Source organism: Pleurodeles waltl, chromosome 8 (assembly GCF_031143425.1).
Source record: "Pleurodeles waltl isolate 20211129_DDA chromosome 8, aPleWal1.hap1.20221129, whole genome shotgun sequence".
Taxonomy (NCBI): Eukaryota; Metazoa; Chordata; class Amphibia; order Caudata; family Salamandridae; genus Pleurodeles; species Pleurodeles waltl.
The window spans coordinates 565,684,806-565,704,048 of record NC_090447.1 but is presented as its reverse complement, the minus strand read 5'-3'; positions in this window follow the sequence as shown (position 1 = coordinate 565,704,048).

Here is a 19,243-nt window from a genome sequence, read left to right as displayed (position 1 = left end):
CTTCCGTCTGGCTGTTGATGGCTACCGCCATGGCGAGTGGTGTTAACGCCGCGGTGGATGGTGTGGTACATTGGCTATGGGAGTTGTCACCACCATGGTTATAATTTGGCGGTAATTACCGCCAGCCTGTTGGTGGTATTTCTGCCACTTTATCACTCACAGCCAATGTCACAATGACCACCTTAGTGCTGAAGGGTCTACATTAGAAGGTGAAAGTATGATTGCAGATCATCACCATAGTTTAAATATAAGATACATATGTATAGATACATGTACATTTTTTATTGTTTTAATGCAATTTGTACATTTAGTATACAACTTGAAATAATAATAAAGCAGTTGTGCTTCTATTTTTGTGGTCTGCAAAAGATGCTTTGTGTAGGGAAGCTTGCAGCTGTGTCCTCATTTGAGCCAGCTCTCTCTTCCACACGCGTGCCAACTGTGTAGTGTTGTGTTAGCCTTTACCACACTAAGGCCCTCATTACAACCCTGGCGGTAAATTCCGCTTACCGCCGTGCTGAAGGCCGCCAACATACCGTGGTGGAAATCTGCTACAGGTATTACGACCCACATCTCGTAACCGGCCACAATACAGACTCACACACAAGTCTGCCACACCAAAGGTCAGTGATAAACTGGTGATACCAAAACCCACACCGTCACACCAAAAAGAATACACCCACACTATCACGACCCACGCATCAATGCGGCGGACTTTCAATCGCTGTAATCAATGGGCGGTACACACTGCTGCGCTCAAAATACACACACATTTACAAAACACAACCACATTGGACAATTCCAAATACACACACCTGATACACATACACACACCACACCCACACACTCACACCACTATAAAACACACACCCACATTACCCACAACCCCTTACAATGACATTTTTGTGAAGAAGCAGAGAGAGAATAGCAAGCACTACACCAGCATCCACAAGCACACCACACCATCACACATACAACATCCACACACCTCAAACAACACACACCAACACAACATTTCACACAGCACAACAAACATCACCTCACATATCACCCACACCACATCCTGGCACCTCAAAGACACCCCAGGTTTTCTGAGGAGGAGCTCAGGGTCATGGTGGAGGAAATCATCCAGGTTCAGCCACAGGTTTTCGGATCACAAGTGCAGTACACCTCCATTGCTAGGAAGATGGAGCTATGGTGGAGAATTATCAACAGGGTCAACGCAGTGGGACAGCATCCAAGAACATGGGATGACATCAGGAAGAGGTGGAACAACCTATGGGGGAAGGTGCGTTCTGTGGTTTCAAGAAACCAGATTGCTGTACAAAGGACTGGCGGTGGACCCCCACCTCCTCCCCCACAACTAACAACATGGGAGGAGCAAGTCTTGGCAATACTGCATCCTGAGGGCCTCGCAGGAGTAGCAGGAGGACTGGACTCTGGTAAGTCATATCTTAATTACCATATCCCCCACCCCACCTGCATGCCATCACATACCCCCACACTCACCCCATTACTCCAACACCTCACATATGCCCCACTATCAGAACCCAGCCATCCCAATACCAAGCCCGGCATGCAACAAAAAAGCATGGACACCCATCACCAAAGCATGTCCAGTACAGATACCCACACAGACCCCAAAACACTAATCATACAATGGCAAACACAAGAATGCAAGCAGAGGAGTAGAGGGTAACTCACCCAATGCACAAGGTGGCACAAGATACAATAACTAGGCATTTACACCCCAACAGGACCCATACCCAACTTCACCGGACAGGAGGTGCCAGATATATCCGGTCCCCCCACAGAAGAGGCCCACAGTGACGACAGCAGCTCTGCACACTTGGATCTGGAAGACCAGCCCGGCCCATCAGGGACCTCTGGACAGTCGGTTCTCCTGCCACAGTCACAAACCACCACAGACCCTCCCCCCTCAGGAGACACCACCACAGCACCCACCCAGCGAGCCCATCCCTCTGTCTCCAGGACACGTCAATCAGCAGTGTGTCCACCACTACAGGGACTCCAGGCAAACTCACCAACCCAAGACAATCAGGTACCTGGGGTTAGTGGCTGTGGGCACACGGTTCAGGGGACAGGGGCACAGGATAACAGGGTAACTGGGAGGACTGCTGTGCGACAGGGGGAGGACAGGCCCAGGGAACCCACTCTCCATGAGGCACTCTCAAACATCATGGGAGCATACCATTATTCCCAGGAGACCATGGGCACAGTACTGGCCAAGATTCAGGAGACCCAGCGGCTGCAGGAGGAACACTACCTGGGGATCAGGGAGGACTTGAAGTCCATCAACACCACCCTGGTCACCATTGCAGGGGTGCTGGCAGACCTGGCCAACACCATGAGGGACACAGTGACACACAAACGGGCCCCTGACAATAGCCTGAACGATGAACAGCCCTCCACCTCCGCCGGCGCTAGTGGACAGGAGGCCCCGCCACAGGAACAACAGTCCACCAGCACCCTACCCCTTGCAGAAGGAGAACCACCCCACAAACGGTCCCGGAGATCCAGGAACAAGACAGAGAACATTGCCAAGACCCCCACCAGGAATTAAGACTCTCCTGATTGTCACCCTTTTGTCCCACTTTGTCACCCTGACAACTTTGACCTGCCATCACTTCACTTCCTATGCCCCCTTGGACAATGCACCTGTGAGACCAAGAGACTGAACTCTACCATGGAAATTCCTCCACCATCACCCCAGCCCATTGCACAGCCCTATCCACTTATTAGTACAGAAATAAACACCCTTGAATCACAAATCAATATGGAGTCAGTCTGTACATTCACAAATGTGTAATTGCAACCTCTCTGAAATATAGCAATGTCAAAGTTCATGTTCACATACCAACATTACACAGTTGTTGGGCAGCAGTAAACATAGCAGAGGGCACAAAGTTGGACCCAGATCTGTGAAATAGAAAGGCAAAGTGACATGTCAGGGTCCATACACAGAGGTAAAAAGGCAGATTTATGCTATGTCCTACAGTAGTATGAGATGTGAGAACCAGGGCCATCCTCTTACCTGTCTCTCACTGGAAGTATTGCATGATGATGTTGTTTCGGTTGTCTATATCTTCTTATTCTGCCTCCTCTTCTTCACTGTCCACAGGCTCCACAGCTGCCACAAGAGTAGCATCAGGCCCATCCTCCTGCAGAAAAGGCACCTGGCGTCGCAAAGCCAGGTTGTGCAACATACAGCATGCCACGATGATCTGGCACACCTTCTTCGGTGAGTGGTATAGGGAGCCACCAGTCAGATGGAGGCACATGAATCTGGCCTTCAGGGGGCCAAAGGTGCACTCTATTATCCTTCTAGTTCGCCCATGTGCCTCATTGTAGTGTTCCTCTGTCCTTGTCCTGGGATTCCTCACTGGGGTAAGTAGCCATGACAGGTTGGGGTAACCAGAGTCACCTGCAAATATCGAGGGACAACTGCTAGACATCCACCAGTCCTTAGTGACTCTCCCATACCCAGACACCTATTTAAACTGTGTGGGGACCTTGGGCTCACCTATTAGCCACACACAGTGCCTTTAGAGTTGCCCCATCACATAAGGGATGCTGCTATTCCTCAAAATGTAAGAGTCATGCACAGAGCCAGGATATTTGTCATTCACGTGAGAGATGTACTGGTCTGCCAAATACACCATCTGCACATTCATAGAATGGTAGCTTTTGCGGTTTCTGTACACCTGTTCATTTCTGCGGGGGGACAAGTGCCACATGTGTACCATCAATGGCACCAATAATGTTGGGGATAAGTCCCAGAGCATAGAAGTCACCTTTCACTGTGGGCAAATCCTCCACCTGAGGGAACACGATGTAGCTGTCATGTGTTTCAGCAGGGCAGATAACACTCTGGACAACACGTTAGAGAACATTGGCTGTGACATCTCTGATGCCATGGCCACTGTGGTTTGAAAGGAACCACTGGCCAGGAAATGGGGCACTGACAGGACCTGCACTAGAGGGGAGATTCCTGTGGGATGGCGGATAGCTGACATCAGGTCTGGCTCCAACTGGGCACACATTTCCTGGATTGTGGCACGATCAAGTCTGTAGGTGATAATGATGTGTCTATCTTCCATTGCCACCATCTCATCACCTGCCCCAGCGGACGTGCCCTATGGAGGACAACGGTGAGCAGAGGGTCATACACCACATAGGTTTCACAAGGCTGTTTAGCACAATTATGATATAATCGTTGTGTGCCTTTGTCTGTCCGTATTCCTGGCCAAAAGTGCTGTGGCGCAGTTAGTAGGCCTGCCATGTGGCCACCTGAAATGGCGGCTGCCTGACCTGTAAGGAGGGACAAGGGGAAATGAGGTAACTGCCCTGGCGTTGTGCAGCGTCTCTGGAGGCGGTCGAAGACCGCTGTGCAATTCAGCATTGGTTATCATTGGACCCTATGGGTTCCAGGAGCCAATGACGATGTACGCCAGCGGTGAAGGTACGCACCGCCGCGGACGTGACTGCCATTTTCTATCTGTTCACTCACTAGAAACCAGACCTTTAACAGGAGAGGACCTACACTGCAAGTGTTGCTGTGACCTGCGTCTGGAAGCGACAATGGCTCATGTGTCTGGGGAAAAGGCCCCTGCCTTTACTGTGGAGGAGTTGGACAAACTGGTGGATGGGGTCCTCCCCCAGTACACGCTACTCTACGGTCCTCCAGACAAACAAGTGAGAAAACTGTGTGCATGGTGGATGGCACATAATTGTATGGAGTGTCGTGGATGGGAGAGACGGGGGGCACAGGCCAGCATGTGATGATGTATGTTTATCTGGGCCAGGGTGGGAGGTTTGTGGGCAATGAGTGAGAAGAACCGGACGGGGGAGTAACATCCATTTTTACTTCACTATTTTTCTAGGTCAGCGCCCACCAGAAGAACGGTATTTGGTGTGCTATCGCCAAGGGAGTGCAGACCCTGGGGGTCTACCATAGACGGAACACCCACTGCCGGAAAAGATGGGAGGACCTGCGCCGCTGGAGCAAGAAGACGGCGGAGGCCCAGCTGGGGATGGCCTCCCAACATGGAAAAGGTACCCGTCGCACCATGACCCCCCTGATGGACCGGATCCTGGCGGTGGCATATCCTGAGTTGGATGGGCACTTGAGCGCATCACAGCAGCCACAAGGGGGTGAGTACAGTCTCATTCAGCTGACTCTGCGCACTTGATGAGGAATCTGGGTGGGGGAAGTGGGCTGTGGGTTCTCCTAGGCCAGGGCAGACGTGCTAAGGTACATTCATTGTATTGCAGGCTCAGTGCCACCCCAACCCCAAAGGTGGTAGTTGCCCTCTACACCTAGTCAGGCTCCTGTGGGTTCCAGCTGGGCATCACATGGGTCTAGGCAGAGTCCCCCATGGGCATGTGCTTTTCCCCTGCACTGTTAGTGCATGCACTAGTGCATAGGGCTGCTCCCTGTGTGTTGTATCTGCCAACGGTAGTGGTGTTGCGGGCATTGACCATGTGTCTCTTCTGTCCTTTCTCCCCCTTTTTGTTTTGTCACCCTGTCCTTGTGTGCATTAGCATCATCTGGCGGAGGAGCATTGGCACCGGAGCAGGAGGGAGCTGCAACCCACATGGCCCTGAAGGGTGAATGTACGGAGTTTGAAGGCACCAGTGGGACAGAGGGTGAGGGGAGCTCCACGACGGGTACAGGAGCAGACACCAGCGACAGCGACTCCTCCTCTGATGGGAGCTCCCTTGCGGTGGCGGGCACCTCTGTGCCCACCGCAACAACAGGTACAGCCGCCACCCCCCTACCAGCACTGCCCTCCCAGCAGCCCTTCATCGAGTTTCCCGTGCCCGCTTACCCAGGAGGGTGGGCATCTCCTTCGCCCCAGGCACCTCAGGCCCTGCCCCAGTCAGTCCTACTGCCCTCAGTGAGGAGGCTATTGACCTCCTGAGATCCCTCAGTGTTGGGCAATCCACCATTTTGAATGCCATCCAGGGTGTCGAGAGGCATTTGCAGCAAACAAATGCATACCTGGAGGGCATTCATTCTGGTGTGGCGGCCCAACAGAGAGCATTTCAGGCTCTGGCCTCAGCACTGATGGCAGCCATTGTCCCTGTGTCCAGCCGCCCCCTTCTAACCTCCACTACCCAGACCCAATCCCCTGTACCTCTGCCTATCCCAAGCACATCATCAGATCAGCAGGCACACTCATCAACACACAAGAGTGGACATGGCAAACATAAGCACTACACATCCCACAGGCACTCACACAAGCACCATCCCCATGCAGACACACCAACATCCACTGCCTCCACTGAGTCCCCCTCCTCCACTTCCTCCCTCTCCCTCCCGGTCTCGTCTCCACTCACACCTGCATTCACTACATCCTCAGCCACTACCTCCATCACCAGCACGCCCATCACCACACACTGCTCACGTGCACTCACTACCCCCACTACCATGCACACGTCCCCTGTGTCCTCTCCCAGTGTGTCTGTGAGCCCTCCTCCCAAAGTACACAAACGCAGGCACATACCCACCAAACAGCCATCCACCTCACAACAGCCTCCAGCTTATGCACCTTCACCCAAATTCAGCAGACGTACACCTCCTACAGCCACTACCTCTTCCTCCACTCCAAAACCCCCTCCATCGTCCCGTCCCAGTGTGTCTAAAGAACTTTTCCTGGCTAATATTGACCTCTTCCCTACACTTACCCCCCCGTCCTTCCCCTAGGGCCAGGATGTCCAGGTCCCAACCCAGCACCTCAGCCACTAAATCCTCCAGCACTGTGGTCTCAGCAAGTCCTGTCACATTGTGGGAGGCACCCATCAGGGCTGCCAGTGTGCCACCTAGCAGGCCAAGGATCAGCCCATTCCGTCACCTGCCAAAGTGAAGAAGGTGCCAACATGCCGTAGTGAAAAGCCACACCAACCACCCAGCAAGGCCTCCTCCAAGCTAAAAGGGGACAGTGCCAAGGGACCAGCAGCAACATCCAAGGTGGGGAAGGGACACAAGGCTAAGGGGAAGTCAGGACAGGGCACAGAGCCTCAGGCTGAGGGACTACAGTCATCCCTTCTGGCAACCAGAACAGCAACCTGTACGGCGGTGAACACCGCCACCTACACCGCCACCTGCACCGACACCTGCATTGCCACCTGCACCGCCACCTGCACCTCTGCTGCCTCAGCAACAGTCTCCAGCATCATCCCCAGTGGGCAGCCATCCGAGGTTGCAGGAGTCGTCCTGCTGTCTCCCTCCAAAGGTGCAGACGCATTCACCAACGGCAGCATCTCCACCACAGACACTGCCGTAACCACCGCCACCAGCCCCGCGACGTGCTCAGACAATGCCACCACAGCTGATATGGCAAACATTCCCAGCGGACAGCCATCCGAGGCTGCAGGAGACGTCCTGGACCCTGCACAGAGTACATGAGGCACGACACCCAGCACTGTTAATACCAGTAGGTGGCAGGCAAAGTCGCAGCAGGGTGGAGTGTGTCTCTGCCTCCATGGAGTATCATGCTACCTGTTCCCAGGCAATCTCGTGGCACACACACCCAGGTGAGGGAATGGGACCTGTCACACTGCATGTGAAGCACTCTGGGCACCAATCCCCCTCCAGAACCAGTAGAGAGAAGCATCCACTACCCCAATCCTTGGAAGGATGAAGCACTCTGGGCACCATGCCCCCTCCAGAACCAGTGGAGAAAAGCATCCACAACGCGAATCCTTGGCAGGATAAAGCACTCTGGGCACCAAGCCCCTTTCAGAACCAGTGGAGAAAAACATCCACTCACACAGTCCTTGGCAGGATGAAGCACTCTGCGCACCATGCCCCCTCCAGAACCAGTGGAGAGAAGCATCCACTACCCCAATCCTTGGCAGGAGGAAGCACTCTGGGCACCAAGCACCCTCCAGAACCAATGGAGAGAAGCATCCTCTACCCCAATCCTTGGCAGGATGAAGCACTCTGGGCACCAAGCCCCCTCCAGAACCAGTGGAGAAAAACATCCACTCACACAGTCCTTGGGAGGATGAAGCACTCTGGGCACCAAGCCCCCTCCAGAACCAGTGGAACATGTCAACAACTTGAGAGACTGTGGCTTTGCACTCCCGAGGATAAAGCAGTGGGCAAACCACCCACTTGTGAGACTTAAGAGACTGTGGCTTTGCACTCCCCAGGATAAAGCAGTGGGCAAACCACCCACTAGAGAGACTGTGGCTTTGCACTCCCCAGGATAAATAAGTGGGCAAACCACCCACTTGAGAGACTTGAGAGACTGTGCCTTTGCACTCCCCAGGACCAAACTGTGGGCATGGAGCCCCCTCATGGAGCAGTGGCATCGTCCGTTCGTCCAGCTGAGGTGACCTCCCTCCCCCTACCCCTAAGGTGCCTGTTTAATTTTGATCTGTTGCCCCAGCAGTGTTCTCTCAGTTTTGAGTCAGGTATCATGTGTGGGCTTCGCCCATGCATTTTTGGACCACTGGTCCACGGATAATGATTGCAACACTAGCCTGACTTGTGCAGTTGCTCTACATATTTGTACATACTAATGATGTAAAGTTATCTTGGCCTATCTGATTTTTCGATGATTACACTCGTTACAATCATTTCATTTTGTACTTGCGTTCTTCCAGGGGGTGACGGGGTGTAAATGTAGTGTTGCTGCATGTATTTGTGTGTATGTTGTTGTGGGTGAGGGTGGGGGTGTTGTGTGGTGCGTGTGTGTGCGTCACTCTCTTTTTGCTCCCCCCTCCCCTCCCCTGTGTGCTAGGTGCAGTACTAACCGTGGTGGTCGCCGGCATCTTTGCTGCTCCTGGTAGAAAAGGAGGTAAACCAACATGGGCAGGACCTGTAATTCAGGCTCCATGGCGTCCTGGTTCCTCGTTGGGTGTCAAGAGGTGAGTGGTTTCCGTTCCAAGTCCTGTTTCCGCCGTGAAAATATCAAATAAAAGCTGCCTCTGAAAATGTCTCAGGGCATTTATGTGCTTATTAAAAAGAGGGATAAATTGATGCAGAATACATATAGTTTTTTTTTCAGGATGTCGTCATTACTCATTTAAATACATTTAATAAATAGAAGAATTTACACAGTGTTTGCAATTCTGGCTTTGATTCAGCCCTCCTGGAAGTAGATTGGACACCACAGGTCCATTCTAGGTCCAAGCATAAAAATGATTGCTCACTTTATGATGCATCTTGCAGTGTCAATAAAACATAACTTAAAGAAGGAGCTGGTATGTCGCTGGATTGTAACTTGCATCAGGGACGTAGCTAACAAGTCTGGATAAAGGAAGAATTGCAAATTCTGTCATGTCCAGTACGCAATTGTAGCTAGTGGTGTCTGGTGTGGGACAGTGACACTTATTTTTGAAGGCCGGCTCTTAGTTGTCTCCATCAGGTATTTACTGTGAGCAAAAGACACATATGGGTAAGGTAGGGGAAGAGAAAAATTAAAAAGTATCACAAAGGGAGAAAGCAGAAAACTGCAAGAGTGAGCTGAAGGGGCAGGGAGTGCCTATAAAAAGATTAAAGAGGCCCAAAATGGCTTGCACATTTAAATGCAGCAGCCGCCCGTTTCAAAAGAGAGCTTTGGGCACCGGCACATTGTTATTTACAAGTTAAGCACTGGTTAGGGGCAGGGCAAACTTTGCTGTTTCTTATGGAATAATACCTTTGTAGGAGATAGGCAAGTTAGGGCTTCCATTACTGAATAACATTACCAAGGGGTACAGCGTAGAATAGATAAAGGACAAGGATACCAGCGAGGAGACAAGATTAGCGGTCAGTGTTATTTTTGTCCATACTAAGAGACTTACAGGAGAAACAATGCTATGAGGAATGCTTTCCAGAAGAAACAAGGATGAGTACAGGATTATATGGAGAGTGAGAGATGATCAACCTATTTACGGGACACCCAGCCCAGTATATAAGATGATGGTATCACACACACCTGAGGAAAATACCATGTTTCCAACTAAGGTAGAAGATAAAATGATCGATTTCTTAATTTTAATATGGATGGGCCCCACCAATTTGCTGAGGAGATACCTCCTTTGCGAATTGTTTACAACACTATAAGCTTCAATAAATAGGATTTACTTTCAAGTACCTGAACGCAGGTTAGAATTGGCTAACAGAGTGCTAACTGTAACAGTGAGCATTTAACTAGATCCAAAGGAAGAGAGATTATTTTAAGGCCAGCTTCAGAACAACATGTGTCTATGGCTGAAGCACCAAATTTTTACTCAAAAGATTTGGATCCCATAGTCAAACGCCTTCAGGAATAACAATGAACTAAAGCTATTGCATTTCCATTGGGACTTGTGTCTGTGTTGAGAGAAGATGAATGGTGGTGTTGGACTGCAGTTTTATAAACTTGAAGAGACTATGGCTTTACAAATGACTAAAAACACGGTTCTACAACTAGTGAACTGAAAGATTTTTGGGGAAAAATGAGGCCGGATTTTTGAAAAAAATGTCCTCCCCACACAGTGATACTAAAAAAAAGAGAGGGTTGATGGTATTGCCGTATGCACGTCAGGAACTGTCACCTCAGGCAGAGAAGGGATAAAACTGTTCATTTAGGCTCTTACACCAGGGTATCTAAAAAAAACAAAAATACCCAACTGTGTTCTTCTTTTATACTACTGCCCAAAAGGCAAAACAGGGAGTACAAGATTTAAGCAAGATAAACAAACACAGGGTTCGTGTAACGCCTGTTGTGCCTGGCACCAATATCTTCTATACCCGATGAGGCAGAGTATTCTCTCGTCAGGGTTTTTTAGCTTTAAGAGTCGTTCCACAGAGTGAGGTCCTTTTTGTCTTCACCCTAAATGATACCTAGTACGCTTCCTTCACTGAGAGTCCCAGTGCGCAGACAGTAATCAGAGACTTCAACAAACAACACCTGGAAAGGTGGTAGTGTGGTCTTGCAGTACACTGATGACTTACTTGTGGCATCTCTATCACTTGAGGCCTGTGAAAAAGACTCTGTGGCTCTCCTGTATAACTTCCAGGAGAGATGACACAAAAGACTTATTGTCAAAATTAGAGTGCTGCAAGAAAGAGTTGACTTAGCAGGGTTATGTGGTATCCAAAGGCACACACAGCATATCCCTTGACAGAATAGAAATGATTAGGACGTGCAGCCCCTGTCCACCAAGAAAGGAATAAAGCCCTTCCTGGGGATGATGAACTACTCCCATCAGTGGATCCCTGAGACCAATCCTATAATGCTATTGTAAGACCATATATATACTGATGGTTTATCTAGCAGACTGATAGATACTAATTACAGAGGAGGGTATGCTATTATAACAGTTGACACCCTAGCTGAAAGTGAAACTCTGCCACCAGGCACGTCTGCCCAACAAGCTGAGCTGTATGCTATAACAGAAGCATGCATCCTAGCTAAGGGGAAACTATGAACATTAACACTGACTCATATTATGCCTTTGCAGTTATCCATGATTATATCCAGCTGGGGCAGGATTGTGGTTTCATAACAGCAGCTGGGCGCACTATTCAATATAGTCCTTTTTAGTAAAAGAACTTGCTAAAAGGATTACTATTACCTCTGAGGATAGTAGTAATAAAATGTGAAGCCCATGCAGGAGCTAATACTAAGGTAGTCAGAGGTTATGCCATGGCAAAAACAGCAGTAAGAGAGAGTATGTTACAGCCAGTGCTGATGGTGCCTTCAATAGGCAAAATTATACTGAAAAGTCAGTTCACTCACAGGCAATTGTTGCAAGGGTCCATCCCCTGCACCACATGATCACTTGCCAGTAAACACAGGATCCCTTTACAGACTTGGAGGTTGACTTTGCATATATGCCCCAGTGAATAGATTGAAATATTTGCTTGTGTGGGAGGATCAGTTTTCAGAATTGATGGAGGTGTTACCAACAAGGAAGACTAATGCTGCAACAGTTGCACAATGCTTGATGAAAGACTTCATACACAGGTTTGGGGTCCCCACGGCATAAAAAACAATAGAGAGGCAATTTTGTGGCTTCATTTGTGCAAACGTTGTTGAAATGCTTGGGAATAGAGTGGAAAATGCATGCCCCATACCACCCTGAGGTTTAGGCTAGCTAGAAAGGATAAACTACAAAATAAGAAAAATAGATTAGTAAAGACAACTGAGGCAAGTGGCCTGAAATGGTCTAAAACTATACCTTTATCCATAGCAAACCATAAGGGCGATGCCATCCAGAACAACTGTTTTTTCCCCTATGAGTTACCTATGGGCCTGCCTATGTCAGTGGGGTGAGGTTGCTTCTCACAGTGCCCCAAGCAGCACTAACATTTCTGACTATGCTGTACTGGTTAAGGAAGTTTGTCCCATCCATATTTAGAGCCCACACATCCTTTTGAAGCTAGAGACATGGTAATGGAAAAAAAAAAATTATGATTCTCTCACTTCTATAGGGACAGGAACCCATCTTGTGCTCCTGGCAATGTAGGCTGCAGTTAAAATAGGACAATCGGAGTGGATTCCTGGGACAAGATGCATACCTGCACCAACAGCACCTGAGATGGAAGCTCCAGTAAACGAGGAACAGCTGCCACCGAAGGAGCTGTGCAGTGTATCGGAAAAGAGGAACACAGACTTGACCACCGAGAGCCCATCATCAAGTGTCTCAGGGTCGGTGACACCAACTGATGCGGTTGAGTAAAGCATGCAACAAAGTATCGAAGAAAGGCTGAAGACAACCCAGGGCAGGTCCTTGACACCACCCCTGAACAAGATGACTGCAGACCAGGAGGAGGAGCAGATGACAGGACACTGTGGCCTCATTATGACAATTGCAGTCTTTTGCCAAGACCGCCGTGTATAATGCCCCCACCATATCGCCAGTGCTGGTGGTACAGTTAACCCCATATTTGGTGTCACCCCAGTATTTCCACAGGTGTAAATCCAACACCGTCGGCCTGACAGATGGACACAAGGACACAAGGACTCTGCCCACCGTATTACACAGCATATGCACAGCGTTGTGGGACTGACGGTGGAACAACCGATACCCATCCCCTCCCAGATGACCAACTCACCCAGACAGGTAGGTGGACCCACTGAAAGAGTTGGGAGGGGGGGTTTGTGTGCATGTGTGAGTTGTGCGAGTGTATGTGATTGTGTAGCGGCATGGGTGTGAGTGAGTGCATGTGTGCATGAATGTGTGTGTAGAGGGTGTGTATGTCTGCATGTATGTGGAGGGGGTGTTGGAGTGCGAGTGAGTAGGTATGTGTAGGGGATGAATGAATGTGGGGTGCATGTGCACAAGTCTGCAAGTGAGTGGTGGTGTCTGTGTGGGTGCGTGCGAGTGAGTGTGGTGTCTGTCTAGATGTGTGGGAGTGAGTGGGGGTCTCTGTGTGGATGCGTGCAGTTGGGTGGGGGTGTTTGTATGCAAGTGTGTGGATGAGGAGGTTGTTTGGAAGTGTACAGAAGAGGAGACTGTGAATGACTGCAGAGGGGTGTGTATGTGTGAGTGGGGGTATGTATATGTCATTGTGAGAGCAGGTGGGGTGTTAGTATGGATGTGTGCTGTTGGGTGGGGGGGATGTTTGGAAGTGTGTGGATGGGTGAGGGGGTGTCTGCATGTATGTGGGCATGTAGGGGTGCATGTGCTGGTGACATGAATGGGGATTCCTGTTGCCGGGTGTGTTCCCGCCAGGGTTTTCGTGGCGGGGTTACCATCACGAAAAGCCTGGCAGTTCGCTGCCTCCTAATATGGTTGATGGCATTAGGCCAACCCGTAGGAACTCATGGCCAGCAGCGGCGGTCAGACTGGACCAGTGGGACAGACAGAGTTGTGGTGGTTTGGCTTCGGCCAAACTGCACAACTCGTAATGCAGCGGTCTTTACCGCCGGGTCCGCAGCGGTTAGACCAGCGCCACGAGTTTGGCTGTCTCATGACCACAAAACTCGTAATGAGGGCCTGTGTCTTTACATTACTGAAACTTACAGAAAGTTCCCTGGGACACAGTGACTAAGGGACACTGTCTATCTATTAGACACTTAGGGGGTCATTCCAACCCTGGCGGTCGGTGTTAAAGCGGCGGCCAACCCGCCAACAGGCAGGCGGTTAAAAAAATGGAATTCTGACCCTGGCGGGAACCGCCAACACGGCCCGCCACTTTAACACTCCGACCGCCACGGCGGGGCAAACAAACAGCGCGTCGGTCACCGCCAACAGACAGGCGGGAGACAATGTACCGTCCACCCTATCACGACCCACCAATCCGCCACCTTTTCCGGGGCAGGAGCCCCGCCGATAAAAACACGGCGGAAACAGACCACAAACGGGAAAACGCTCACCTCTATACACTCCACGAGGAATCTGGACAGCATGGAACCCAAATTAAACATCCTACCAGCTATTGTCTACCTGCTCCTCTACCAGGAGCACGAACGCCGCCGCAGGAGACAACGGTGAGTACTGCACCTACGACACAGGGGAGGGGGGAGGAGAAAAGATTACGGGCACACACATACGCGACACCCCCCCCCCCAAATCCCCACACACCAATGCAGAGCAACAAGTCAGAGTGACACCCCCCAAACCCCCCAGAATAATTCAAAGACAAAATAAAATGATCATTAAAATAGAATTATATTAAAGCATATTTGAACTTAAGTGAAATATGAAATTTATAAAATAAATAAATTACAACATGAACAATGTATACATAGTCCAAAAGCCCGGCACATATTGGCCACATGCCATTGTTCGTGGGACAATGTGCATAAACACATGGGCAAAGCCCACACACGAGACCCGATTCCATTGGAGAGAACACTGCTAGGGCATCAGATAATAAAACCACAGGCACCTCAGGGGGAAGGGAAGGGGGGCACCTCAGCCACATGAGTCCACGACGCCAGATCCACGAGGGGCCTCCATGCCCACTGTACCATCCTGGGGAGTGCAAAGCCACAGTCTCTCAAGTCTCTACAGTGGGTGGATTGCCCACTGTACCATCCTGGGGAGTGCAAAGCCACAGTCTCTCAAGTCTCTACAGTGGGTGGATTGCCCACTGTACCATCCTGGGGAGTGCAAAGCCACAGTCCATCAGGTGGATTACAGACTCCACTGGTTATGGAGGAGGCATGGTGCCCAGAGTGCTTTGTGAAGCCCTGCCCGACACAGATCCGGCCCTGCCAATGGGCCAGCGGTGCTTGAGATGAAGGGCCCAGCGGAGCGGTGCTTGACAGGAGGGGCCCAGCGGAGCGGTGCTTGACAGGAAGGGCCCAGCGGAGCGGTGCAGAGACGGCGGGGCCCAGCGGAGCGGTGCTTGAGATGAAGGGCCCAGCGGAGCGGTGCTTGACAGGAAGGGCCCAGCGGAGCGGTGCTTGACAGGAGGGGCCCAGCGGAGCGGTGCTTGAGATGAAGGGCCCAGCGGAGCGGTGCTTGACAGGAGGGGCGGAGCGGTGCTTGACAGGAAGGGCCTAGCGGAGCGGTGCTTGACAGGAAGGGCCCAGCGGAGCGGTGCTTGAGATGAAGGGCCCAGCGAAGCGGTGCTTGACAGGAAGGGCCCAGCGGAGCGGTGCAGAGACGGCGGGGCCCAGCGGAGCGGTGCTTGAGATGAAGGGCCCAGCAGGATGCAAGGGTGGTGTCCTTGGGGGCAGGCGTCTCAGGCCTGTCGCGCCGGCCCTTCCCTTTTTTGGTTCTCTTCCCAGGGGGTGGGCTGGCTGTCCCCTTGCTGCTGGCCGATGTTCCTGCCCTAGGAGCTGGTCGACTCCAATAGCCCTGTACGATGGTCCTAGTAGGTGCAGGGCTTGTGGTGGCTGAGGTGCTGTTTGGACTCTTATGAGATGGAGGGGGTGGGTCAGGTGATGCAAAGAGGTTAATTTTGGAGAGGAACAACTTTTTAGGAGCAATGGGAAGGGTAGGTGCAGTGGGTATGGGAGTGGAGGAAGAGGATGTGGTTGTAGGAGAGTCAAGTGTGCTGTCTTTGGGTGCAGGTGCTTGTGCTGGAGGCTGTGGTGAGGTGGATGGCTGTTGTTGGGTGGGTGGCTGCCGGCGTTTGTGTGGCTTGGAAGAGGGAGTGACAGACACACTGGGAGAGGACACAGGGGACGTGTAAATGGCAGTGGGGGTGGTGACTGCACGTGTGCGGACTGTTCTGGTGGGTGTGGTGGTGATGGACGTACTGGCTGATGGTGGTGTGCATGCAGGTGTGAGTGGAGACGTCACAGGGAGGGAGGGGGGAGACGAGGAGGAGGGGGACACAGAGGAGGCAGTGGCTGTTGGCATGTCTGCATGTGGATGTTGCTTGGGTGAATGCTTGTGTGATCTGTGGTGCTTATGTCTGGATGAGCTGCCCTTGGGTTTTGAGGTATGTGCAGGCTGGTCTGTAGGTGTGTCTGGGATAGGCCGAGGAACAGGGGAGTGGGACTGGGTTGAGGAAGTTGGAGGGGGGAGGCTAGAGACAGGGACAATGGCTGCCGTCAGTGCTGAGGCCAGAGCGTTGAACGATCGCTGATGGGCAGCCTAACCCGAATGAATGCCCTCCAGGTATGCATTGCTCCGATGCACCTCCCTTTCTACCCCCTGGATGGCATTCAAAAGGGTAGACTGCCCAACAATGAGCGTCTGGAGGAGGTCAATGATCTCCGCACTGAGGGCAGCAGGGGTAACTGGGGCAGGACCTGAGGTGCCAGGGGCGAAGGAGATGGCCGGCTTCCTGCCCGAGCGGGCACGGGCGGAAGCTGAGGGGCTGCTGGGAGGGCGGAGCTGGTGCGCTGGGTGGCGGCTGTACCTGTTGTTGTGGTGGGCACGGATGTTGCCGCCACCACAAGGGAGCTCCCTTCCGAGAACGTGTCGGTGTCGCTGACGTCTCCACGGGTCCCCGTTGTGGAGCCCCCCTCGCCCTCGGTCTCACTGGTTAACTCCGAGTCGGTTGCAGGGCCCTCCGGGGCCATGTGAGATGCAGCTCCCTTGTGCGCCGATGCCACTTCTCCTCCGCCTGATGATGCTAATGCACACATGAACAGTAAAACCGAAAAAAAGGGGGGGAGAAGAAAGAAAGACATGTTGAGTGCATGCATTGGCAGCACCGTTGGCGGAGAGGACAGACACAGAAGCCCCCTGCACTACGCCGCGCACTCGGGTACACTACTCAATTATAGTGACTTGGCCTACAAGTCTATGGACGACAAATGCACACATAGGTGAGCCCGGGCCATGGATAGCTGTACTTAGCACCCTACAGAGGTGGGGGGCGGGGGCACAGGGCCATGTCTAACGGAGGGGCCTAGCCTACAGAAACCGCCCTGGCCTAGAGATAGCCACAGCCCTCCTCCCCCACCCAAACGCCTCCACTGTGCGCTAATTTAGCGGAATGTGCTGATACTCACCCCCTTGTGTCTGCTGTGATGTCCTCACGCACCCATCCAAATCGGGGTAGGCCACAGCCAGGATCCAGAACATCAGGGGGGTCAATTGACGACTGGCACCCCTCCTACGTTGGGAGGCCATCCCCAGCAGAGCCTCGGCGGTGTTTCTGCTCACACGGCGGATGTCCTCCCACCTCTTGCGGCAGTGGGTGCCCCGTCTGTTGTGGACCCCCATGGCCCGGACGTCCTTGGCGATGGCACGCCAAATGTCGATCTTCTGATGGGCGCTGACCTATGTGACATGTACAGGGTTGAAAAATAAATATCATCACTTTTCTGCATGGTCGATGTGAGTGGCCCCCCCTCCCCAACCTTGCCATTTGGCACATGCTCTCATCTGTCGTGCGTTGCACTCCTCATTCGCTCCCCTCCCCACCATCTTAAATCCACCTCACTCAACACAGGCATAGCCCATACTACGTGCTCCCAGTGTACTTACCTGTTGGTCTGGAGGACCGTAGAGTAGCGCATACTGGGGGAGGACCCCATCAACAAGTTTATCCAATTCCTCAGATGTGAAGGCAGGGGCCCTTTCCCCAGTCGCAGCAGCCATTGTCTCTTCCAGACCGAGTTCACAGCAGCACTTGCAGTATACGTCCTCTCCTGTGGATGATCAGGTCTCGAGTGATTAAGCAGTTAGAAAATGGCGGACACGCCCGCGGCGGTGCGTACCGCGGCGGTGCGTACCGCGACCGCCGGGGCACATCGTCATTGGCTCCTGAGACCCATAGGGTTCAATGTTAACCAATGCTGCTTTGCGCCGCGGTCTTCGACCGCCTACCGCCACGGTGTGCCAAGCCAGCGCATTGACCTCACATCCCATTGTCACACTTCACAGGTCAGGCAGCTGCCATTTCAAGGGCCCACATGGCTGAATTTCTACTGCGTCACACAGGCCTAGGCCTTGCATTGCCACTCATACAACTCATTCAATGCATAGCAAATCGTGTACTGTGCAAGCTGTGGTTACGTACCTGTGGGTTGCTTGACTCTGTGCTCCATGTTGTCCTTCCTAGGCACCGTCCGCTGGGACTTGCGGGGAGATGGAGGAATCCTCCTGTGTACAGACCGCTGGTGGACCTGTCGACAAAGGAAGAAAGACATGTCATACTTACATACAGACTTGACCGAGCCACTATACAGGAACTGTGTGCCCAGCTGGAGCCAGACCTGATGTCCCCCATTCGCCAACCCACAGGGATTCCCCCTCTGGTGCAGGTTCTGTCAGTACTCCATTTTTTGGCAAGTGGATCATTCCAAACAACAGTGGCCATATCATCAGGGATGTCTCAGCCTATGTTTTCTAAGGTTTTGTCCAGAGTGTTGTCTGCCCTGATGAAATACATGCGGAGCTACATTGTTTTCTCTGAGGTGGCCGATTTGGCTACAGTGAAGGGTGATTTCTATGCCCTTGGACATATCCCCAACATCATTGGTGCCATTGATGGGACCCATGTGGCCTTGGTTCCCCCCAGTGGAAGTGAGCAGGTGTACAGGAACAGAAAAAGTTATCATTCTATGAATGTCCAGGTGGTCTTTTTGGCTGACCAGTACATCTCCCATGTAAATGCCAAGTTCCCTGGGTCAGTGCATGACGCGTACATCATGCGAAATAGCAGCATCCCTTATGTGATGGAACAGCTACAGAGACACCGTGTGTGGCTAATAGGTGACTCTGGTTACCCCAACCTGTCGTGGCTACTTACCCCAGTGAGGAATCCCAGGACAAGGGCAGAGGAACGCTACAATGAGGCCCATGGGCGAACAAGGAGGATTATAGAAAGAACCTTCGGCCTCCTGAAGGCCAGGTTTAGGTGCCTGCATATGACAGGGGGATC